The sequence below is a fragment of the Coturnix japonica genome, chromosome W, assembly GCF_054131305.1.
Source record: "Coturnix japonica strain WE chromosome W, WE-NBRP24, whole genome shotgun sequence".
NCBI lineage: Eukaryota > Metazoa > Chordata > Aves > Galliformes > Phasianidae > Coturnix > Coturnix japonica.
The window spans coordinates 22540862-22566567 of NC_140701.1; positions in this window are offsets into that span (position 1 = coordinate 22540862).

Below are 25706 nucleotides of genomic sequence, written 5' to 3' on the forward strand. Positions count from 1 at the left end.
TATGGGGCTAAAGGGGCTCAAAATGGGGCTGAAGAGGCTGAAAACGGGGTTGGTGGACACTAAAATGGGGTTGGAGGACCAGAAAGTGGGAATCTATGGGGCTGAAGGGGCTTAATATGGGGCTGGAGGACCCCAATATGGGTCTGGGGGATTCTAAAGAACCTTAATATGGGGCTGGAGGACCAGAGGGTGGGAATCTATGGGGGGGGAGTGGCTTAATATGGAGCTAAAGGGGCTCAAAATGGGGCTAAAATGGCACAAAATGGGGGTAAAGGGGCTCAAAATGGGAAACTATGGGGCTGGAGGGGCTTAATATGGGGTTGGACGACCCCAAAATGGGGCTAAAGGACCCCAATATGGGGCTAAAGAAGCTCAAAATGGGGCTAAAATGTCTCAAAATGGGGCTAAAGGGGCTCAAAATGGGAATCTATAGGGCTGGAGGGGCTTAATATGGGGATGGAGGACCCTAATATGGGGCTGGAGGAACTTAATATGGAGCTAAAGGGGCTCAAAATGGGGCTAAAGAGGCTGAAAACAAGGTTGGTGGACCCTAAAATGTGGTTGGAGGACCAGAAAGTGGGAATCTATGGGGCTGGAGGACCTTAATATGGGGCTGAAGGACCTTAATATGGGATTGAGGTGGGAATCTATGGGGCTGGAGAGGATTAATATGGGGATGGAGGACCCTAATATGGGGCTGGAGACCTTAATATGGGGCTTAAGGTTGCTCAAAATGGGGCTAAAGAGGCTGAAAATGGGGTTGGAGGACCCTAAAATGGGGTTGGAGGACCAGAAAGTGGGAATCTATGGGGCTGGAGGGGCTTAATATGGGGCTGGAGGACCCCAATATGGGTCTGGGGGATTCTAAAGAACCTTAATATGGGGCTCAAATTGGGGCTAAAATGACTCAAAATGGGGTTGGAGGACCAGAAAAGCGGCTCAAAATGGGAATCTATGGTGCTGAAGTGGCTTAATATGGGGTTGGAGGACCCCAATATGTGGCTAAGGGGGCTCAAAATGGGGTTAAAATGGTTCAAAATGGGGCTAAAGGGACTCAAAATGGGAATCTATGGGGCTGGAGGGACCTTAATATGGGTCTCACTCATAGAGCAGCAGATGCTTCTCCACCCTGTAGCACTCAGCCCGTCCATAAGCGTGCAAGGCGTGCAAGGGGCCCCACACCATTACATCCCCATCCCCTATTTTGCCCTTTTTCACCCCAAAATTGGCCCCATTTTGGGCTCACCCAACTCACTACTTTCCCACCCCCCCACCCCTTATTTTGCCCTTTTTCACCCCAGAAATGGCACCAAATCCACCCCTTATTTTGCTCTTTTTCACCCCAAAATTGGCCCCAAATCCACCCCTTATTTTGCCCTTTTTTGGGGCTGGAGGACCTTTTTTTTGATCCTAATTGGCACCAAAATGTCTCATAATGGCCATTTCCCCCCAAATCTGCCCCCAATTGGCACCAAAATGGCTCAAAATAGTGTTTTCCACCCAAATTTCCTCCTCATTGGCACCAAAATGGCTCAAAATGGTGTTTTCTCCCCAAATTTGCTCCTAGTTGGCACCAAAATGGCTCGAAATGGCCGTTTTCCCCCAAAATCTGACACCAAAAACCACCATTTCCACCCCCCCCCCCACCCCTTATTTTGCCCTCTTTCACCCCAAATTCGTACTCACCCATAGAGCAGCAGATGCTTCTCCACCCTGTAGCACTCGGCCCGTCCATAAGTGTGCAAGACATGCAAGGAGCCCCCACCATGACATCCCCACCCCCTATTTTGCTCTTTTTCACCCCAAAACCGGCCCCAAATCCACTCCTTATTTTGCCCTTTTTTGGGGCTGGAGGACCCGAGGGTGGGAATCTATGGGGCTGGAAGACCCCAAAATGGGCCCAAAATGGGGCTGGAGGACCTTGATATTGGGCTGAAGGGGCTCAAAATGGGGCTGGAGGGGCTTAATATGGGTCTGGGGGACCCCAATATGGGTCTGGGGGATCCCGAAGGACCCCAAATGGGGCTGGAGGACCTTAATATGGGGCTGGAGGACCTTAATATGGGGCTAAGGTGGGAATCTATGGGGCTGGAGGACCTTAAGGACCCCAAAATGGGGCTGGAGGACCAGAGGGTGGGAATCTATGGGACTGGAGGACCTTAATATGGGGCTGGAGGACCTTAATATGGGGCTAAAGGGGCTCAAAATGGGGTTGGAGGACCCCAATATGGGGCTGGAGGAGTTTAATATGGGGTTAAAGGGGCTCAAAACGGGGTTGGAGGACCTCAAAATGGGGCTAAAGGGGCTCAAAATGGGAATCTATGGGGCTGGAGGACTCGAAAATGGGGCTAAAGGGGCTCAAAATGGGGCTAAAGGGCCTCAATATGGAAATCTATGTGGCTGGAGGACCTGAAAATGGGGCTAAAGGGCCTCAATATGGGGCTGTAGGACCTTAATATGGGGCTGAGGTGGGAATCTATGGGGTTGGAGGACCTCAAAATGGGCTCAAAATGGGGCTGGAGGGGCTTAATATGGGTCTGGGGTCCTCAATATGGGTCTTGGGGACCAGGGGTTGGGAATCTATGGGGCTGGAGGACCTTAATATGGGGCTAAAGGGGCTCAAAATGGGGCTAAAATGGCTCAAAATGGGAATCTATGGGGCTGGAGGACCTTAATATGGGGCTGGAGGACCCTAATATGGGAATCTATGGGGCTGGAGGACCTTGATATGGGTCTGACCCATAGAGCAGCAGATGCTTCTCCACCCTGTAGCACTCGGCCCGTCCATAAGCGTGCAAGGCGTGCAATGGCTGCTGCTGTTGTTGCTGCTGTTGGTGCCTTCGTGCTCGTGGTTTCTCCTCATCTTCACTTTCCAGGTCGGAAAATTCCACCAAATCGTCGTCTCTCAATGTGCTGAAATGTCGGGTCTGTTTGTGGACGCGCGGCGTGTCGATCACCAGGTTGTCGTATGGGGGGAAAAGGGGGTTAAATGGGGGTTATAATGCAATAAATTGGGGTATAATGGAACAAAATGGCTTTAAATAGGGTTATAAGGCACCAAAATGCCTTTAAATTGGGGTATAATGGAATAAAACGGCATCAAGTGGACCTAAATATCCCCATTTACCCCCAAAATTGGGTTATAATGGAATAAAATGACATCAAATGGACCTAAGTATCCCCATTTACCTCCAAAATTGGGTTACAGTGGAACAAAATGCCCGCAAAAATGGCTCTAAAATGCATCCAGGTGACCCAAAACACCTCTAAAACGCCTCTAAAATGCCTCTAAATGCCCTTAAATGTCTCCTGGAATCCCAAAAACGACTCCTGGAACCCCAAAAACGCCTCTAAAACACAATTAAATTGGGTTATAATGCACCAAAAAGCCTTCAAGTGGACCTAAATATCACTATTTGCACCAAAAACGCCCTTAAAATACAGTTAAATTGGGTTATGATGCACCAAAACACCTTCAGGTGGCCCTAAATGTGTCCTAAAACCCCCAAAACGCCTCTAAAACACAATTAAATTGGTGTATAATGGAATAAAATTACTTTAAATTGGGTTATAATGGACCAAAACAACCTAAATATCCTGATATGCCTTCAAAAATGGCTCTAAAATGCATCCAGGTGCCCCAAAACAGCTCTAAAACACCTCTAAAATGCCTCTAAATGCCCAAAAACGCCTCCTGGAACCCCAAAAACGCCTCTAAAACACCATGAAATTGGGTTATAAGGCACCAAAACGGCTTCAAGTGGACCTAAATATCACTATTTGCAACAAAAATGCCCCTGAAACACAATTAAATTAGGGTATAATGGAATAAAGTGCCTTTAAATTGGGTTAAAATTGAATAAAATGCCTTTAAATTGGATTATAAGGCATCAAAACGGCATCAAGTGGACCTAAATATCCCCATTTACCCCCAAAACTGGGTTATCATGGAATAAAACGGCTTCAAGTGGACCTAAATATCCCAATTTACCCACAAAACGCCCCTAAAATGCCTCCAAGTGCCCCAAACGCCCCCAAACGTCTCCTGGAACCCCAAAAACAACCCAAAAACGCCTCCTGGAACCCCAAAACTGCCGTTCTGCCCCCATAACCCACCTTGCTGTTGAGCAGATCCAGGTCTAAATTGGCTTTTTTGGCCCATTTTTGCTAGAAATTGGGGTCATCCAACGCAATGTCGGTGCGATTCTCCGAGGCGATGAAACTGGCCTGTGGGGCAAAAGGGAAAGAAGGTAGATATGAAAGAAAACGCTAAAAAATGGCACTGAAAATGGGGTAAAAAACAAGCAATTTTGGGTCAAGACCTTGTTAAAAAATGACATAGAAAATGGGTTTAAAAAGCCCTAAAAATGACCTAGAAAATGGGTCAAAAATGCCATAGAAAATGGGTTAAAATGGCATCGAAAATGGGTCAAAAATGACCTAAAAATGGGTTAAAAACACGGGATTTTGGGGTCAGACAATGTTAAAAAATGACCTAGAAAATGGGTTAAAAATGACCTAGAAAATGGGTTAAAAACATGGGATTTTGGGGTCCCAACCTTGGCCAAAAAAAACCTAAAAAAAGGGTTAAAAATAGGGATTTGGAGGGTTAAAAGAAAGGGATTTGGGGGGTTAAAAAGAAGGGATTTTTGGGCAGACATTGTTAAATAAATGGCATCAAAAATGGGTTAAAAACAAGCGATTTTAGGTCAGAACTTGTTAAAAAATGACATAGAAAACCCTAAAAAATGGGTTGAAAAGAAGGGATTTTGGGGGTTAAAAAACGGTACTTTGAGGGGTTAAAAGAAGGGATTTTGGGATCCCAACCTTGGCAAAAAAAAAAAACCCTAAAAATTGGGTTAAAAACAAGCAATTTTGGGACAGACCTTGGCAAAAAAAGCCCTAAAAAAAGACCTAGAAAATGGGTAAAAAATGGCATCGAAAATGGGTTAAAAACAAGCGATTTTGGGTCAGACCTTGGTGAAAAAAAAATCCTAAAAAATGGGTTAAAAACATGGGATTTTGTGTCAGAACTTGGCCTAAAAAATGGGTTAAGAACAAGCAATTTTGGGTCCGAAAAAACCCTAAAAAATGGGTAAAAATATCCTAGAAAATGGGTTAAAAACCCGGGATTTTGGGTCCGACCTTGGCCAAAAACACCCTAAAAAAACCCTAAAAAATGGGTTAAAAACAAGTGATTTTGGGGGTTAAACATAAGGAATTTTGGGGTCCCAACCTTGTTCTAAAAGGTGCCATAGAAAATGGGTTAAAAATGGCATCGAAAATGGGTTAAAAAAGGTGGATTTCGGTCCATACCTTGGCGAACGTGGACCCCTTCCCCTCGCTCTCGATGGTGATGGTGGTGGTCCGTCTCAATAGAATCTGATCAATGTCCTCCTCACAAAACTTGGAGCCCTCGTCATCCTCCTCCATGATGGCGGCGTAGGCGCCTTTACGCAGCAGGTCCTCGATCTCCTTGGAGAACTGATGGATCTATGGGGCAGGATGGGGATATATATGGGGCAGGATGACCCTATAGGGCTCTATGGGGTCAATGGGGGGCTATGGAGTCAATGGGGGCCTATGGGGTCCTATGGGGCTCTATGGGTGTCCTTAATGGAGAACTGCTGGATCTATGGGGCAGGATGGGGGTCAGTGGGGGTCTATAGGGTCAATGGAGGGCTATGGGGCTCTATGGGGTCAATGGGAGGCTATGGGATCCTATGGGGTCAATGGGGGGCTATGGGGTCCCACCCTGGGGCTCTATGGGGATCCTTCTTGGAGAGCTGCTGGATCTATGGGGCAGGAGTGGGGTCAGTGTGGGGCAGGATGACCCTATGGGGCTCTATGGGGGTCTATGGGGTCAATGGGGGTCAATGGGGTTCTATGGGGGGCTATGGGGTCAATGGGAGGCTATGGGGAATGGGTATCCTTCTTGGAGAACTGCTGGATCTATGGGGCACCAGTGGGTCACTATGGGGCAGGAGTGGGTCAATGGGGGGCTATGGGGCACTATGGGGCCCTATGGGGTCAATAGGGGGCTATGGGGTCAGTGGGGTCAATGGAGGGCTATGGGGTCAATGGGGGGCTATGGCGTCAATGGGGTCCCAGTTATCTATATGGAGAACTGCTGGATCTATGGGGCAGGATGGGGGTCTATGGGGGTCAATAGGGGTCTAAGGGGCTCTATGGGGCTCTATGGAGGGCTATGGGGTCAATGGGGTGCTATGGGGGCTATGGGCGTAGGCACCTTTACGCAGCAGGTCCTCAGTCTCCTTCTTGGAGAACTGCTGGATCTATGGGGCAGGAATAGGGGTCAATGGGGGGCTATGGGGAGCTATGGGGCTCTATGGGGCACTATGGGGCCCTATGGGGTCAATGGGAGGCTATGGGGAATGGGGATCCTTCTTGGAGAGCTGCTGGATCTATGGGGCATCAGTGGGTCACTATGGGGCAGGAGGAGGTCAATGGGGCCTATGGGGGGCTATGGGGCTCTGTGGGTCAGGAGAGGGGCTATGGAGTCAATGGGGGGCTATGGGGACTTATGGGGTCCCAGCCATTAGTATGGAGAACTGCTGGATCTATGGGGCAGGAGTGGGTCACTATGGGGCAGGATGGGGGTCAATGGAAGGCTATGGGGCTCTATGGGGCCCTATGGGGTCAATGGGGCGCTATGGGGCTCTATGGGGGGCTATGGGGTCAATGGGGGCTACGGGCGTAGGTGCCTTTACGCAGCAGGTCCTCGATCTCCTTCTTGGAGAACTGATGGATCTATGGGGCACATGTGGGTCACTATGGGGAAGGATGACCCTATGGGGCTCTATGGGGCCCAGTGGGGCACTATGGGGTCAATGGGGGGCTATGGGATCAGTGGGGGGCTATGGGGTCCTATGGGGTCAATGGGGCGCTATGCCGTCAATGGGGTCCCAGTCATCAATATGGAGAACTGCTGGATCTATGGGGTTGGATGGGGGTCTATGGGGGTCAATAGGGCTCTATGGGGCTCTATGGGGCAGGATGGAAGATCCAGCTCTGCCGTGTGTGGAAAGAGAGTTACATTTAATAAGTCACTTGACCAAGTTCATATTGTTTAAGTTCATCGTTCACAATAAAAGTGTCATGGTTTAATAATTTTGCTATCAGTATTCCACATCATAACATCATATAAAGCATGAATAATTTTACTGAATCTGCAACTTACAGAAGAAGACTACATCTCCCAGAGAACAACACGATAGGTCACAGGACCTGGACTCTATATTAACTTGGTCGCAGAACAGACTGACGTCTTTCGAGTTCTGGCGTTCAGGGGAGTGTGTGGGAGCCTTCACCGTTTCGCCTAGATTTCACAGTAGGCCTCTCGGTTTCGGGACTCATTCTCTCTCCTATTTTGCTTGATTTGTTAGCTCAATTTTCAATTATATTGTATTATATTGTGTTATCCTGTATTTCGATATAGTATTTAGTAAATAAGTGTGCCTCCTTAGATCGTTGCCGCTGTTTTCTTTTCCTAATTAACTTTTTCCTTTCGGCCTAGGGCCCCTGCGGGGCCCACGGCCCCTGCCACGGACGCAGGTGGATTATTTGTTCAAACCGTGACAGATTTTGGTGGAGAATGCGGGCAAATTGAGTTGCTGTTTTTCTGTGTTTTCTTCTGTTGTTCTTTTAGCTTTTAACAGAGCTACGAGTTTTTTTCCCTGTTAAGGAGCTATCTTAGGTTTGCGATTCTGCACCTGCGAGCTTGACCTTGAAAAGTCCAGGCGGACTGCCAATACTCCGGTATATTTTATAAACACTGCTGAGCTTTGTTTTCTTTTACCATTTTTTTCTCTCTATTGAAGAAAAAAAAAAAAAAAAAAAGGGAAAAATGTTTACTCAAGTAAATTTGTTCTACCAGGGACTGCATGTCATTAGTTCCTCTTTTGTGATGCTCCAAACATATTGGAGCATGTTTAAGCTAGCCACTTTTTCCTATGGAGCTATAGGAATGTATAAAGCTTTGAAAGCATGGTTAGCAACGCTTACTTGGTATCTGCATGCAGCTACAGAGGGAGCAACTAATGCAACTAATAGTTCAGGAATGGTGCTTTTTGAACGTGTTCCTCCTTTTTTCTTTGCATCCTTTAAGCAGTCTTCAAATGACCAGTTGTCCCAGTGGACCACACTGTCAATTGTGTCAATCTCCCTGAACTTACTGTTGGTTATTGTAATAATCTCACTTAGTATCTGGATTTATAACCTCAGGAGGAAGTCTTCCCCAGAACCAGAGAATACTGAGTGGCAGGGAGTGTGGAGAGACTTTGGAGAGACTTTTAGAGGACAGACATCTCTAGTGTCATGGAGCTTTACTCCTGAACACTTATAGAATCCTGAGAGTTTGACCGCATATTTGAGACAGGAATGTTGTGGCTCAGGCAGATCTAAGGAGGCACAAATGACTTGGGGACTAGCTAATGCTTGTCGGGCCTTATTCAATGCCATTCCTGAGAGGGAAGATTTTGAGGTTGAGAGAGAGAGTCTCAGGGCCGAGAATGAGAGTATGCAATCCAAACTCGACACCCTTCAGTCCGGGTACAACACTCTCCAGTCCGAGCACAACGCCCTTCGGTCAGAACACAGTGCCCTTCAGTCTGAGTGTAACATCCTCCGGTCAGAGCACAATGCCCTCCGGTCCGGGTACAACACTCTCCCGTCCACGTATGACGCCCTCCAGTCTGAGCGCGGCACTCTCCAGCCCAAGCACGATGCCTTCCAACCCAAGTGCGACACCCTCCAGTCCGAGCACAACACTATACAGTCCAAGTACAACACTCTCCAGACTGAGCACAATGCCCTCCGGACCGAGCACAACACTCTCCAGACTGAGCACAATGCCCTCCGGACCGAGCTCAACACTCTCTAGACTGAGCACACTGCCCTCCAGGCCGAGCATAACGTCCTCCGGCTCGGGTACAACACTCTCCAGTCCAACTACGACAGCCTCCAGACTGAGCTCGATGCTGTCCAGTTCGAGCGGAATGCTCTCCGAGACCAGCTATGTGCCCTCTTGGGTGAGCTGAATGTATTTAACCAACTACCAGGGACACATGTAGTCCAATTTGACCAGCCAATGGGGGCGCATGTAGTCCAATCTGACCAGCTCCCGGGGGCACATGTAGTCCAATTGGACCAACCATAGGGGACACCAGATACAATGTTGGTTGCCCCTGTAAGAGGGCGAAAGACAAAACGAGTTTAAACTCAGAGAAAATGCAGAAGGAGTTAGAAGAGCGGAGGGAGTTAGGAGAGCAGGACTCAGGAGAGCAGGGGGACTCAGGAAAGCAGGGGGAGTCAGAAGACCAGAGGAAGTTGGAGGAGCAGAGGATGTTAGAGGAGTTTAAGAAGAAGTTAGAGGAGCAGAAGAAGTTAGGAGAGAGGAAGTTAGGAGAGAGGAAAAAGAAGGAGGGTTACCTGGAGGAAATAATACAAGAGTCAGAGTCAGAAGAAGAAGAGGAGCCAAAAGTTAGATTTTCTTTACGAGAATTTCTTGAGTCCAAACTTCTAGATGGGGCAGCCTCATCAACACAGTTACCACCATCAACACCTGGGACTCTTGATAGAGCAAAAGGCGAGCAAAGTATTACGACCATTATTGATCGATCTTTTAAAATGAGTGAAATTCAAGATCTAAGAAAGGATTTCACACGTCAGCCAAAAGAACATATGGTCACTTGGTTACTTCGCTGCTGGGACAATGGTGCCAACAGTGTGTGGCTCGATGGCCGTGAAGCTCGCCAACTGGGTAGCATTTCCAAGGACTCACGTGTGGACAGAGGTATTGGCACATGCCAAAATCAGTCCTACACCCTCTGGAAGTGGATGTTGATAGCGGTAAGAGATAGATTCCGCATTAAACGGGACTTGGAGCCAGAGAAAAAGAAATCGACTGATATAGAGAAAGGTATCCAATTTCTGAGAGAAAGTGCACTGGTGGAACTGCTATACAGCCCCCACTTCAATCGTAACGATCCAAACCAATTACATGATCCGGAAACAGTCTGTGTTCCACGACAAATGTGGCGTGACTTTACAAAGGCAGCTCCAGAAAAGCATGCCAGTGCACTTGCATTATTATATGGCAAAGGGGAAAGGAAACCCCTTGTGAATGAACTAATTAGCAGGCTTCAGGAACTAGAATTATTTATCAGCGCTAAAGAAGTTAATCTGTATACTTCAGCCATTGTCAAAATAGTGGAAAGATTAAACAAAATGGAGGAAACACAAAGTGATATTATTGACAAATTGGCTAACGTGCCTGTCACGGGTTACTTAGATTTACCTATGCCCGTGACAGGGGAAGCCACCCCACGCCCCCCCCCCCGGGGCCCGGAAAGGAGGGGGAAAAGGGGAGTGGGATAAAACAGCGACAATCTAAGGAGGAAAAACTTATTTTACTAAATATGATATCGAAATACAAGATAACACAATATAATATAATTAAGGCTAACAAAATTGAACGAAACAGAGAGAGAGAGTCTCCGAAAACCGAGAGGCCTACTGTGAACTCTAGGCGACACGGCTGGAACGCTTCCCACTCTCCGAGAAGTTCGAGAGAAGAAGGAGGGCACTCCAGCCTGGGAACGAGATTATATAGAGTCCTGGTCCCGTGACTTATGGTTACTCCTGTTGTTCTCTGGGATATGTAGTCTTCTTCTGTGGACTGCACATTCAACAGAAGTATCCATACTTGACATGATGTTATGATGTGGAATACTGATAGCAAAATTACAAAATTACAAAACCATGACATTCCACCCCTTATTCTACATTATTACATCATGGTTAATATATACATATATATACATATATATACAAGTATGTAAAATTGTGATAGCTAAATAGTAGAATTGCATGTAACATAACTAAATGTACAACTATAATAACTAAAATACACTACACATGCAAACATATATATATATATATAGATACATAAAATTATTGACTGCACTCCCCCAGCATCAAATTCCCTTGTGGCACACATTGAACATCCCCATCCTTCTGCATTACCCACCAAGTGCACCCAGGTCTCTGGGCAAAGACAGTTCCACGGATAGGTTTGCCCTTTCCAGAAGCTGGAAGGACCCAAACAGCTTTTCCCAACATGTTCTTTACATGTATAACAGGGACCTTATCTCCTTCTACAGTGTGTAGGGGGCTAGATTGACTAGGACCATCACGATTGACAGATCCTCTAGTATTGACCAACCAAGTGGCTTCTGCCAGATTCTTCTCCCAGTGCTTAAATGTTCCACCACCCATTGCTTTCAACATAGTTTTCAACAACCCATTATATCGTTCAATTTTACCAGAAGCTGGTGCATGGTAGGGAATATGATAAATCCACTCAATGCCATGATCTTTGGCCCAAGTATTTATAAGAGAATTTTTGAAATGTGTCCCATTATCAGATTCAATTCTTTCTGGGGTGCCATGTCGCCACAGGACTTGTTTCTCAAGACCTAATATGGTGTTTCGAGCAGTTGCATGGGGTACTGCGTATGTTTCAAGCCACCCAGTGGTTGCCTCTACCATAGTGAGTACATAACACTTACCACTGCGAGATCTTGGCAAGGTGATATAATCAACCTGCCACGCCTCCCCATATTTATACTTTTGCCATCGCCCTTCCTCCCAGAGAGGTTTCATCCTTCTGGCTTGTTTAATTATGGCACATGTTTCACAATCATGAATAATCTGCGCAATAGCGTCCATGCTTAAGTCCACCCCTCGGTCTCTGGCCCACTTATATGTCGCGTCTCTTCCTTGATGGCCTGAGGTCTCATGAGCCCATCGAGCTAGAAATAATTCGCCCTTATTCTGCCAATCCAAGTCGATTTGAGCCACCTCAATTCTAGCAGCTTTATCTACCTGATGGTTGTTTTGTTGTTCTTCAGTAGCCCGACTTTTGGGCACATGTGCATCCACATGACGCACCTTTACAACCATATTCTTTGTTCGGGCAGCAATGTCCTTCCATAGTTCAGCGGCCCAAACAGATTTTCCCCTCCGTTGCCAGTTATTTTGTTCCCACCGCTGTAACCACCCCCATAAGGCATTTGCCACCATCCATGAGTCAGTATAAAGATACAGCATTGGCCACTTTTCTCGTTCAGCAACATCTAAGGCCAGCTGGACAGCTTTTACCTCTGCAAACTGACTTGATTCTCCCTTACCTTCAGTGGCCTCTGCAACCTGTCGTGTGGGGCTCCACACAGCAGCTTTCCATTTGCGATGCTTCCCTACAATGCGACATGATCCGTCAGTGAATAGGGCATATTTCTTTTCATTTTCTGGTAATTCGTTGTATGGTGGGGCCTCTTTAGCACGTGATACCTCTTCTGCTGGTGATGTTCCAAACTTTTTATCTTCAGGCCAGTCCATGATTACCTCTAGGATTCCTGGACGATTGAGGTTTCCCATTCGCGCTCGCTGTGTAATCAGCGTAATCCACTTGCTCCAGGTGACATCAGTAGCATGATGGGTGGAGGGAACCTGTCCTTTGAACATCCAGTTCAGCACTGGCAGTCGAGGTGCCAAAAGGAGCTGTGTTTCAGTCCCGACTACTTCGGAAGCAGCCCGAACCCCCTCATACGCGGCTAAGATCTCCTTCTCAGTTGGAGTGTAGCACTCTTCAGACCCCTTATATGATCGACTCCAGAATCCCAGGGGTCGGCCTCGGGTCTCTCCTGAGGCTCTTTGCCACAAACTCCAAGTGGGGCCTTTCTCTCCAGCAGCAGTATAGAGGATGTTCTTTACATCCTGTCCAGTCCGTACTGGCCCCAGGGCTACAGCACGGGCTATCTCTTGTTTAATCTGTTAAAAAGCCTGCTGCTGCTCAGGGCCCCATGCAAAATCATTCTTCTTCCGCGTTACCTGATAAAGGGGGCTTACAATGAGGCTGTAGTTTGGAATGTGCATCCTCCAAAAGCCCACTGCACCCAGGAAAGATTGTGTCTCTTTCTTGCTAGTTGGTGGAGACATGGCAGTGATTTTGTCGATCACATCTGCTGGGATGTGACGACGTCCATCCTGCCACTTTATACCTAAGAACTGAATTTCCTGGGCGGGTCCTTTGACTTTGCTTCGCTTAATAGCAAAGCCAGCTTGTAGAAGAATCTGGATTATCTGCTCTCCTTTTGTGAAAACTTCTTCTGCTGTATCGCCCCACACAACAATGTCATCAATGTACTGCAGGTGTTCAGGAGCACCACCCTGTTCCAGTACAGTTTGGACCAACCCATGGCAAATGGTGGGGCTGTGTTTCCACCCCTGGGGCAAACGGTTCCAAGTATACTGAATGCCCCTCCAGGTGAAGGCAAACTGTGGCTTGCATTCTGCGGCCAAAGGAATAGAAAAGAAGGCATTGGCAATGTCAGTGGTGGCATACCATTTGGCTGCTTTTGACTCCAGCTCGTACTGGAGTTCCAACATGTCCAGCACAGCAGCGCTCAATGGGGGTGTGACCTCATTCAGGCCACGGTAGTCTACTGTCAGCCTCCATTCTCCACTGGCTTTACGCACTGGCCATATGGGACTGTTAAAAGGTGAGTGAGTTTTACTGATCACTCCCTGATTCTCCAACTGGCGAATCAAATCATGAATGGGGAGCAAGGAATCCCTGTTGGTGCGATACTGCCGTCTGTGCACTGTCTTTGTAGCAATCGGTACCTGCTGCTCTTTTACTCGTAGCAGCCCCACAACAGACGGGTCCTCTGACAGGCCAGGCAAAACAGACAGCTGCTTAATGTTGTCCATGTCTACAGCAGCTATCCCAAAGGCCCATCGATACCCCTTAGGATCCTTGAAATGCCCCCTTCTGAGGTAATCAATACCCAGTATACATGGAGCCCCTGGGCCAGTCACAATAGGATGTTTTTGCCAGTCTTTGCCAGTGAGGCTTATTTCAGCCTCCAGCACAGTCAATTCTTGAGAGGCCCCATTCACCCCAGAAATATGGATTGATTCTGTCCCTTCATGACTGGAGGGCATTAGGGTGCACTGTGCACCGGTATCCACCAGTGCCTTATATTCCTGTGGTTCTGATGTGCTCACTCTATTATAAACTCTATTATCCCTTTCCCTCCCCTGACTGAGGACAGGGCCCCTCTATTGGTTACCTGTGATGACTGGAGCAACTCCACTGGTGGTTGGTATGTCTAGTAGTTCTTTCACCCGTGCTCGTAGTGCAGACGTGGGCTGATCATGCCACTTCCTCATGTCTTCTCCACGGTCACGTAGGTAGCGCCACATGGAAACACGCGGTGCAATCGTACTGTTGTTCTTTGCTCGAGCTGGGAAGCGTGTGCGTTTAACAGCTGAGACTTTTGATGATGCAGGTGGGGAGTAGGACTGGAATACTTTGATCAGATCCTTCATTAGACCTGGTGGCCCGTACGAGGATTGACCTTCATCAGTTGTTTCTGATACTATTACGGGATCATTACAATTAGTTGATGGAAACAATTTCTTGCACATTTCATCTACTCGGTTTTCTAGCCGTGAGATGGCAGAAACTGCGGCATGCAGTTGGGGGAGCTGCTGATCGGTGGTTTGAAGCATTATAATCAGCTCAACAACTCGGGGCCATCTGTCCTCGAATCCTTTAGATCCTGATACCAATGACTGTGCAATTCTCTCTGGTGCTGTACTTGTGATTTTCTGCCACATGTCAGGATCGGCCCTCACTCTCTCAGGGTCAAGTTCGCTTGGATCAGGGCTGTACAACATTTTCGCCATGGCCAATTCCCTCAGGCGCTGAATACCTTTTTGGACGGTATTCCAACTATCAAATTTAGGCTTCAAAGCATCCTTATAGGGGTACCTTTCTCTCACGGCTTCTAACAGCCGCAACCAGAGAGTGGCAGCTCCATCCGAACATCTGCTAATCCCTCTGTCGATACCTGCATCTTGGGCAATGCTTCCTAGTTGGCGAGCTTCATTACCATCTAGAGACAAGCTGTTGGCCCCGTTGTCCCAGCAGCGAAGCAACCAAGCAAGGATACCTTCATCTTGACGCCGTGTAAACTCCTTTCTTGAGCCTTGGATTTCAGTCAGCTTCAGAGGTCGACAATAGGTGATTTCCTCCTCATCATCAGTCTCTTCTTCATGCCTCTTGGTTTTTGCCTTTGCTTTTTTCGGTACTTCTCCATGCCCGGCACCTGGGTCTTCTGCTGCCCCCCCCTGTGCTTCTCCTTCTTTTCGTTCTAGACGCATGGACACCCGTTTCCATTTCTTGCCTTCCACAGGGGCAACTGATATTGCTACTGATGCCTCCTGTGACTGATCAGAATTAACTTGGGCTTGAATCTCAGATCGGAAACTCTCTCTCTCCAGAATAGTATGATACAAAGCACGGTATGCATAAGCCAAACCCCACATAAGGTTTACCTCCTTAGATCTCTGACCCAAATACTCACTTAATTTCTTAGGGTCCCTTAGGTGTTCAAGAGTGAAATCCCATGACACTGCGGGTCCCCATGCTTCTAAGACTTTTCCTAAACCTTTCCATATTCCCTGCCAGTCATCCTTCTCTGGTTCTGGAGGAGACTTCCGCATAGAACGAATGCATAGGAACATATATGCATGCATTGATAGTGATAACATGAATGCAAGTATGAACCCTATCTCAGTTATTGAAAAGCGTGTGGAAATCTGAGAGTACAACCTAAATAAAAAGGGTTTTTGTAGCCTGTACAATGAATTAAACATGGTGGTGTTTGTAAAATTGCCTGTTCCATCTGGGATGCAAGTATTTGTAAAATTGCCTGTTCCATCTGGGATGCAAGTGTTTGTAAGATTCACAATTCCATCTGGGGTGTAGATGCCAAAATTCTGACCATACCACATCTCGTAAAAATACCAGGCAGGTGTCTCCATCAGTATCCACCTTATTAGGCTATATATCTGCACAATTCCACAACATCAAATTATGGTGTTAATAGTTGACCAGGCACTCCAGCCTGGGAACGAGATTATATAGAGTCCTGGTCCCGTGACTTATTGTTACTCCTGTTGTTCTCTGGGATATGTGGTCTTCTTCTGTGGACTGCACATTCAACAGAAGTATCCATACTTGACATGATGTTATGATGTGGAATACTGATAGCAAAATTACAAAATTACAAAACCATGACAGTGCCTGATGTAGATGAATCCATGGTGGTACCAGATGATGGAAACCAGGATTTCCACGATCGCCTATTGAGAAAGCTAAACAACATCAGTTCCTCTCAACCCGTATTATTGAAAATTTAACCATAAAAAAGAGACGTCCTCGTATTCAAGCAAAGGACAACGATAAGACTACACGTCTTGCCTTGTTGTTTTTCCTCTGTAGTCATGGGGAGGACATGAAGAAATGGCGTAATTCATCCACTTCTGCACTTCAGGCACGAGTGACAGAATTACAATGCGAAACAACAACCAAGGTGAACTCTTCCAAGAAGGGGAAAGTTCCAGTTGCTGCAAGCCACCGAGGTAAACAATAGAGGGGCCCTGCCCCAGCCAGGGGAGGGAAAGGGACAATAGAGTATACTGGACTGTGTGGATTAAGTGGCCTGGCACATCTCAACCACAGAAATATAAAGCTTTGGTGGACACGGGTGCACAATGCACCCTAATGCCCTCAAGTCACCAAGGGACACAACCAATATATATACATGGAGTGACTGGGGGTTCCCAAGAATTGACTATGTTGGAGGCCGAAATAAGCCTCACTGGTAAAAACTGGCAGAGACACCCTATTGTGACTGGTCCAGAGGCTCCATGTATTCTGGGTATCGATTACCTTAGGATGGGATATTTTAAGGATCCCAAGGGGTATCGATGGGCTTTTGGGATAGCTGCTGTTAACACAAACGGTGTTAGGCAGCTGTCAACTTTACCTGGTCAGTCAGATGATCCTTCTGCTGTGGGGTTGCTCCAGGTAAAAGACCAAGAGGTACCAATTGCCACCGAAGTGGTTCACAGAAGGCAGTACTGCACCAATAGGGACTCATTGCTCCCCATTCACAAGCTAATTCGCCAATTAGAGAATCAGGGAGTGATTAGCAAAACTCACTCACCTTTTAACAGCTCCATATGGCTAGTGCGTAAAACCAGTGGGGAATGGAGGCTGACCGTGGATTACCGTGGCCTGAATGAAGTCACACCTCCATTAAGTGCTGCTGTACCAGACATGCTAGAACTCCAGTATGAATTGGAGTCAAAAGAAGCTAGGTGGTATGCCACCATTGACATTGCTAATGCCTTCTTTTCCATCCCATTTTCTGCAAAATGTTGGCCACAGTTTGCTTTTACCTGGAGAGGTATTCAGTATACCTGGAAACGTTTACCTCAAGGGTGGAAGCACAGCCCAACCATTTGCCATGGGTTAATCCAAGCCGTCTTGGAACAGGGTAATGCTCCTGAGAACTTGCAGTATATTGATGATATTGTAGTGTGGGGCCATACAGCAGCAGAGGTTTTCCAGAAAGGAAAACAAATAATCCAAATTCTTTTGCAAGCTGGTTTTGCCATTAAGCGCAGCAAGGTGAAGGGGCCTGCCCAGGAAATCCAGTTCTTAGGTATAAAATGGCAAGATGGACGTCGTCACATCCCAGCAGATGTGATTGACAAAATCACTGCTATGTCTCCGCCCACCAACAGAACAGAGATCCAATCTTTTCTGGGAGTAGTGGGCTTTTGGAGAATGCATGTCCCAAACTACAGCCACATAGTGAGACCCCTCTATCAGGTAACACAGAAGAAGAATAATTTCTCATGGGGTCCTGAGCAGCAGCATGCTTTTGAGCAGATAAAACAAGAAATAGCCCGTGCCGTGGCCCTGGGGCCAGTACGGATGGGACAGGATGTGAAGAACATCCTCTACACTGCTGCTGGAGAGAAAGGTCCCACCTGGAGTTTGTGGCAAAGAGCCTCAGGAGAGACCCGAGGCCAACCCCTAGGATTCTGAAGTCAAGCATATAAAGGGTCTGAGGAGCGCTACACTGCGACTGAGAAGGAGATCTTAGCTGTGTATGAGGGGGTTCGGGCTGCTTCTGAAGTAGTTGAGACAGTGGTTCAGCTTCTTCTAGCACCTCGCTTGCCAGTAATAAACTGGATGTTTAAAGGACAGGTTCCCTCCACCCATCATGCTACTGATGGCACTTGGAGTAAGTGGAATTCATTTATTACTCAACGAGCTCGAATGGGAAAACTCAGCCGTCCTGGAATTCTAGAAGTGATCACGGAATGGCCTGAGAGTAAAAAAATTGAAACACCACCTACAGAAGAGGTATCACGTGCTAAAGAGGCACCACCATACAATGAGCTACCAGAAAACGAAAAGAAATTTGCCCTATTCACAGACGGATCATGTCGTATTGTAGGGAAGCATCGCAGATGGAAAGCTGCTGTATGGAGCCCCACACGACAAGTTGCAGAGGCCACTGAAGGTAAAGGAGAATCAAGTCAATTCGCAGAGGTAAAGGCTGTTCAGCTGGCTTCAGATGTGGCTGAAGGGAAGGGTGGCCAATGCTTCATCTTTATACTGATTCATGGATGGTGGCAAATGCCTTATGGGTGTGGTTGCAGCAGTGGGAAGATGATAACTGGCATCGAAGGGGTAAACCTGTTTGGGCTGCTGAACTGTGGAAAGACATTGCTGCCCGAATAAGGAACATTGTTGTAAAGGTGCGCCATGTAGATGCTCATGTGCCTAAAAGTAGGGCTACTGAAGAACATAAAAATAAACATCAGGTTGATCGAGCTGCCAAAATTGAGGTGGCTCAAATAGACTTGGACTGGCAGAACAAGGGTGAATTATTCCTAGCTCGGTGGGCCCACGAGACTTCAGGTCATCAAGGAAGGGATGCAACATATAAGTGGCCAGAGACCGAGGGGTGGACTTAACTATGGACGCTATTGCTCAGGTTATTCATGATTGTGAAACATGCGCCATAATTAAACAAGCCAAGAGGACGAAACCTTTTTGGGGGGAAGGGCGATGGCAAAAGTATAAATATGGGGAGGCATGGCAGGTTGATTATATCACCTTGCCACGATCTCGCAAAGGTAAGCGTTATGTACTCACCATGGTGGAGGCAACCACTGGGTGGCTCGAAACATACGCAGTACCCCATGCTACTGCCCGAAGCACCATATTAGGGTTGGAAAAGCAAATCCTGTGGCGGCATGGCACTCCGGAAAGAATTGAATCTGATAATGGGACCCATTAAAAAAATTCTCTTGTAACCACTTGGGCCAAAAATCATGGCATTGAGTGGATTTACCATATTCCCTATCATGCACCAGCTTCTGGTAAGATTGAACGATTGAATGGGTTGTTGAAAACTATGTTGAAAGCAATGGGCAGCGGAACGTATAAAAATTGGGAGAACCATTTAGCAGAAGCCACCTGGTTGGTCAACACTCGAGGATCTAGTAATCGTAATGGTCCTAACCAATCCAACTCCCTACGTACCGTGGAGGGAGATAAGGTTCCTGTAGTACACATAAAGAGTGTGTTGGGAAAAACAGTTTGGGTCTTTCCAGCATCTGGAAAGGGTAAACCTCTCCGGGGTACTGTCTTTGCCCAGGGACCTGGGTGCACGTGGTGGGTGATGGACAAAAATGGGTATGTCCAATGTGTACCACAAGGGAATTTGATGTTGGGGGAGTGCAGCCAATGATTTCTTGTAGATATATAGGTAGAGTCTCAGAAAATATTTGACGAATGTTCAGTTAGGTACAGGACTTAAGATAAAGTGGATTAATGTTAAGGAAACACTTTTTTTCCATATACCTTAATTAGGCATTCTGTTAGCAAGTTTTCCATCTGGACTCTATATCGTGCACTGGCCATGCGTGTGTAGAGCACACATGGAAACACACGTGGTTTTGGAGTCTGGCAGCTTCTTTTTCTTCCTCACTGTTCCCAAAGTTTCGGGATCCAGCAGTGATTCCATAATGCAAACAAGTTACTGGTGGCCGTGCCATGTGGGTTTTCTGTGGAGACATTCGATAGCCATTAAGTCTGAGAAAATTTAGTAAACTAATTGTCCATGTTATGCATCATTTCTATTGTTTTGGTAGCTATCAGGTAATCCATGTCTTCAAATTTGAGGGGTTTCTGTTTTGTCTGAATCAGCTGAGCTCTCTGTGGTACTCTGAATGCATTTGGTGCTGCATTCTTATCCCTACCTCGGGTCTCTACTACCCAAACCAAATTATCACTTACTTTGTCTGTAATACTGGTCCCAGCAGGGGTAGTGATTAACACTAAACTAAGGGCATGTGCACTTCCAATGTTCTGCTTTTGTCCCCATTGGGAAGTAACGATTTGTTTACTGTTTTGATCACAAGCGGACAGCGCGGGGATGCACTCTCTTGCTGGCACTTAAACTTCTCTGGCTAGAGCATATCAAATTTCAATATTTAATTCACTGTTCTTCTGTAACATTTTCACTATTTTTTGTAGTTGTTGTTTTTTGTTTTTCACAATTTCACTATTTGTACCCTCAATTACCGTTGTACATAGCATTAACAATTACATTTCCATATACCATTTGAATTTGTACTTTCATATACCATAAACATTTAACAATCACAAAGACAGTGACAATATCCTATACAGTTTATCCTAAGCATTCTTCCTCTCCTCCAAGTTATCAGCAGGAATGGGCCTTCCCATTGACCTGATTCCAAATTCTTTAATATTATCATATTTTTTTCCATGAATTTTCACTCTTTCCTTGTTAACTGAAACGAAGTGAGGGCTACTGGTTGTTGCTCATCATCACATCCTTGATTTAAAAATTCAATACATATGTCATTTTAGCAAGCCTTCTTGCTGGAAGGGCCATCTCCGTTCCTTCTTTTTTGCTTAAGCAGTATAGTTTTAAGGATGAGTATTGTCCACTGATACCACTGGGCTGGTGCTGACACTGAAAAACATCAGTGCAATGGTCTTTATGATAGATTTATTTTGTGACCAACACTAACAGATATTAAATGGGTTCCTTGGCTCATTTCCCAATTTGTTAGGAATTTGGAAACACTATGGAGGAGTTACATGCAAATCATAATCAGTTTGACAAAAAGAGGTGAAAGAAAGGAATGGTTATCACCGTGAAGGAAGTACCAGAAGTCCGGAATGACCTGAAAAAAAAACTCTGAACCAAATTGTGACAGATCCAAGGACTGATATCAAACACAGTTCACAACCACAACAAACAAAAGCATAGATGAAACAAGACTTCTCAAAGTTGTCAGCAGCAGTTTAACCAACTCCGACTAGGGCTACCGTGGCTCGCTCGTCAGCTGGTCTTGTTTCGGCTTCAGAGACTCCACTCGAGCCCATGGCCCCCTGACTGGGCCCCAATTAACGACAAAAAGGAATGCCTCCCTTATCTTTGACCAGTCCGTGACTTGGTCGCTCTTGTTCTCCCCTCCCCCCAGGTGGAGCCGTATTAGCAGCCCACCCTCTTGGGGAAGGGTTATGATGACTAGGAACGCCTCCGCCTCCGCCCCCGCTGATGTGGATTGGCTTCTATCTTGGTTACGCCTATCCACCCCACCCTCCATGGGCGGAGCCACACCCACAACCCATCCAATCTCAAGGAAGGGACCCATCCTCCCGCCCCTGCTCACTCCCTTTCCCCACCCCCAAGGATGGGTGAAGGAATGCATTAGATATCGGTTGCTTTGGATACGATGATGGGGCCTCAGAGGAGAGCTTCTGCGGGTCAAGAGATAAGGATGTGGAATGTGTGGAATGCTGCTGGACAGGGCCATGTCTCGCTCCAATTTAGGAGTGAGGCAAAGGTTCTTTTGATAATGTTATGCCCGGCGTGAGATTAAGAAGAAGAACATTCAAATGTTGATCCGACCAGTTTATTGGAAATAATAGACAATTGAGGGGATGGGGAAGGGAAAGTAGGCGATAGAAAAAGGTAGAAAAGAGCAAGAATTACATTAAAGCGGGGAATAGTCACCTCCTGAATGCAGCAGCGTCCCGTAGCACGTTGTTAACGTTGGTCCGGGGCAAAATAAGCGTAGGGGAGAGCAGCAACGGAGTAGCAGGCCACAGATCGATGAAACGCAGAGAAGATGGTCAGAGTAGCGAGGTCTCAGGAAGTGGAGTCTCGGGCAGCGAGGTCCCTCGGAGCAGAGTCTCGAGCAGCAATCCCAGAAGAGATAATAGGCAGCAGTAGGACAACGGTGGAGGAATCTGAGGTCGGATACCTAGATGCCCACAAAACCGTGGTTTCTCCGTGCCCTTTTTATCCTTCTTTCCCGCCTTCCAGAGATTTCGGGACGGCTCGGGTCAGAGTCTTGTGACTTCCTCAGAGATGTCAATCTTCCTTGAGATGGGCCAACAGGAAAGACCACTTAAGGGCCATTAGTCCTCAGGGATGGCCATCTTCCTTGAGATAGGCCAACACAAAAAGACCACTCAAGGGCCATTGATCAATATCTTATCTCCCTTTCGTAGCTCCCGGACTTGTCCATCTCCTGTGTGTCTCAGACAAAGGCAGTCCTGGAACCTTGGCCAGGACTTGCCTGAACTTGTCCATTTCAGCAAACTTTGAGACAGTAATGTAAAAAGCATGGCCTCTTACAGGCCATCTGGTTGTTGCTCAGCCAGAGTGATGGGTACGGTCGGGATGGCACACGCCACCTTGTCTTTGTCTTTCAAATCCTCACATCTGCAAGAGAAAAGGCCTCCCGACCCAATTCCCAAAGCAGCCCCAATCTGAGCATCAGTCTTCCCTTCTTTCCAAGCCGCTTTCAGCGCCCCAAGCACCAACCCCCACATTTTGAGCTCAGCATCTTTCTGCTCATTCATTGCACGCTCACAGAGCGAAAAAGTTAAAGATTCCCACCTACTGTGGTCCAGAATCTCCTGAGGAGAGGAAAGCTCCCTCTCCTTTTCTAGGCAACTAATGACGTTCCTTCTTAGAAGGAACACGCTTGCCACCATAGTCTTTACAAAACTGAAGCAATACCTTCAAGACTTGCTCCATAGTCGATCTGAGACGAACAAGTTCGTTCGGCCCCGCAATAGCGGTCCTCTGCCAGTAGCCTGCCGCCAACCTCACAGACTCTCTTTATCCGACAGGCATGCAGAGGATTTCCAACACCTTGAATCCTAATGGCCTCACACGGGGCACCACTTGTTACTTGTAGTTCATTTCACATCAGGATTCTAGCGTTAAGCCTCTGCAAATCTGACCTGGTCGAGCCGGGGCCCATTTAACTACACATTCACACCAATATGGTGAATAGCTAAATGGCGTTTTATTATGCGTTTTAGCGGTTTAAATAAGCCGCTACTTCATCTACACCCCTTATACATATGCATAACCCCTTCTACATATGCATAACCAAGCAGGGGAGGGCCTATCGCGTTACATCCTGAGTGCATACCTAGTACAACAGCTCCCCACACTCTGACCTGGTAATCTCAGCTGGGGAGCGGACTGTTGGGGTGCTAAGTTGATGGCATCCATGTTTGTGTCTCTATCCCCTGGGATAAGTCGGGTTAATTGGCGAATATGTCAAGTGGTGATACCAACGTGATAGTGTGGTTGATTTACGATTGAGGAGTTTGCTTGTGGTGTGAGTGTAGATGTGATTGTTTCTGTTTTTTTATAGAGTTTGATGTTCAAGTACTCGAGGAAGCGGCTGAGAGAACAGCCGTGAGAAGCGTCCAGGAAGCAGCCAAGGGAAGCAGCTGGGCGGACAGGAAGGTCCGGCAGAGCGGCTGGAAGAAGCAGCCGGGAGTGCAGCCGAGAGAAACAGCTGGGAGAAAGGATGGGGAAGGTCTGGGAGGGTCTTTACCATGGCGGCAGGATCCGTTAAAGAGATGGTAAAGATTTTAAAGGTGCTTGCAAAGGATGCGGGGGGCACATTGTCCTCTAATAGCACGGAGGGGCTCATCCAATGGATGATACAAGGTGGGCTGATTCAGCCGTACAGGCTTTGGACCTGGATAAGGTTCAAGCCGCAGGGATGGAGTTAGTATCAGCTGCTGGAGCAGGAAGTAAGTCTGCTCTTCAGCTTATCCCTGCCTGGGGAGCTCTACGTGCTTGCCTTCAGAAAATTCGCAGCTCGGGAAGTGCGTGGATGGAGGCTTTGGCTGCTGTTTATGGCTTGCTGAAAGTGGCAGAGCCAGGGAATTCGAGCTCTAATGGCTCGGGGGAGAGTGTCCAGCTGCTCCCTGATGTTCCCCCTCAGGAACATTTTTGCTTACTAAGCAAAGCAAAAAGTAGGATTGCTACCCTGGACTTTAGGAGAGCCAACTTTGATCTCCTTCGTGACCTACTTGGGGCTATCCCGTGGGCCAGGGTGCTAGAAGGCAAGGGGGCCTGTGAGAGCTGGTTAGCGTTTAAACGGATCTTCTTCCAAGCTCAGGATCGGTGCATCCCTGTGACTAAGAAATCGGGAAAAGGTGCAAGGAGACCTGCGTGGATGAGTAAGGAGCTCATGATCAAGCTCCGCAGAAAGAAGAAAGTACATGATATGTGGAAAAAGGGTCTGACCACTTGGGAACAATACAAGAATGTAGTCAGGGACTGCAGAGATGCGACCAGGAAGGCTAAAGCCCACCTGGAGTTGAATCTAGCTAAGAAGATAAAGAATAATAAAAAAGGCTTCTTAAAATACATTAACAGAAAGGAAGGCTAGGGAGAATGTGGGCCCCATACTAAGTGAGAGGGGCGCTCTGGTAACAGGGGATGCTGAGAAGGTGGAAATACTGAACGCCTTCTTTGCTTCTGTCTTTAGTGAAAGGGCTCTCCCTCAGGAATCCCGGACCCTGGAGGTTGATGAGAGAGTCCGGGGAATGGGAGATTTCCCTTTAGTGAGGGAAGAGGTGGTCCGTGAGTGCCTAGGAAACATTAAGGTCCATCAATCCATGGGACCTGATGGGGTGCATCCGCAGGTGCTGAGAGAGCTGGCGGAGGTCATTGCTGAGCCGCTCTCTGTAATCTTTCAGAGGTCTTGGAGAACTGGGGAGGTGCCTGAAGACTGGAGGACGGCCAATGTCACTCCAGTCTTCAAAAAGGGCAAGAATGAAGACCCGGGTAACTATAGGCCGGTCAGCCTCACCTCTGTCCCAGGGAAGGTGATGGAACAGCTTGTGCTGGATGCCATCTCCAGACAACTGGGAGATAAGGAGGTTATCAGGAGTACCCAGCATGGGTTCACCAAGGGGAGGTCGTGCTTGACCAACCCGGTGGCCTTTTATGAAAATGTCACTAGCTGGGTGGACAGGGGGAGGGCGGTAGATGTAGTCTACCTTGATTTCAGTAAGGCTTTTGATACTGTCCCCCATGACATCCTTATAACAAAGCTGAGGAAGTATGGGATAGATGAGTGGGTGGTGAAGTGGGTCGAGAATTGGCTGATTGGCAAAGTGCTGAGGGTTGTCGTTTGCAGTGCGGAACCTGGCTGGAGGCCTGTAACTAGCGACGTCCCCCAGGGGTCTGTACTGGGTCCGGTCTTGCTCAACATCTTCATCAACGACCTTGATGAGGGGATAGTGACCACCCTCAGCAAGTTTGCTGATGACACAAAGTTGGGAGGATTGGCTGACACGCCTGAAGGCTGTGCTGCCATTCAGCGAGACCTGGACAGGCTGGAGAGCTGGGCAGTAAGAAACTGGATGAGGTTTAACAAAAGCA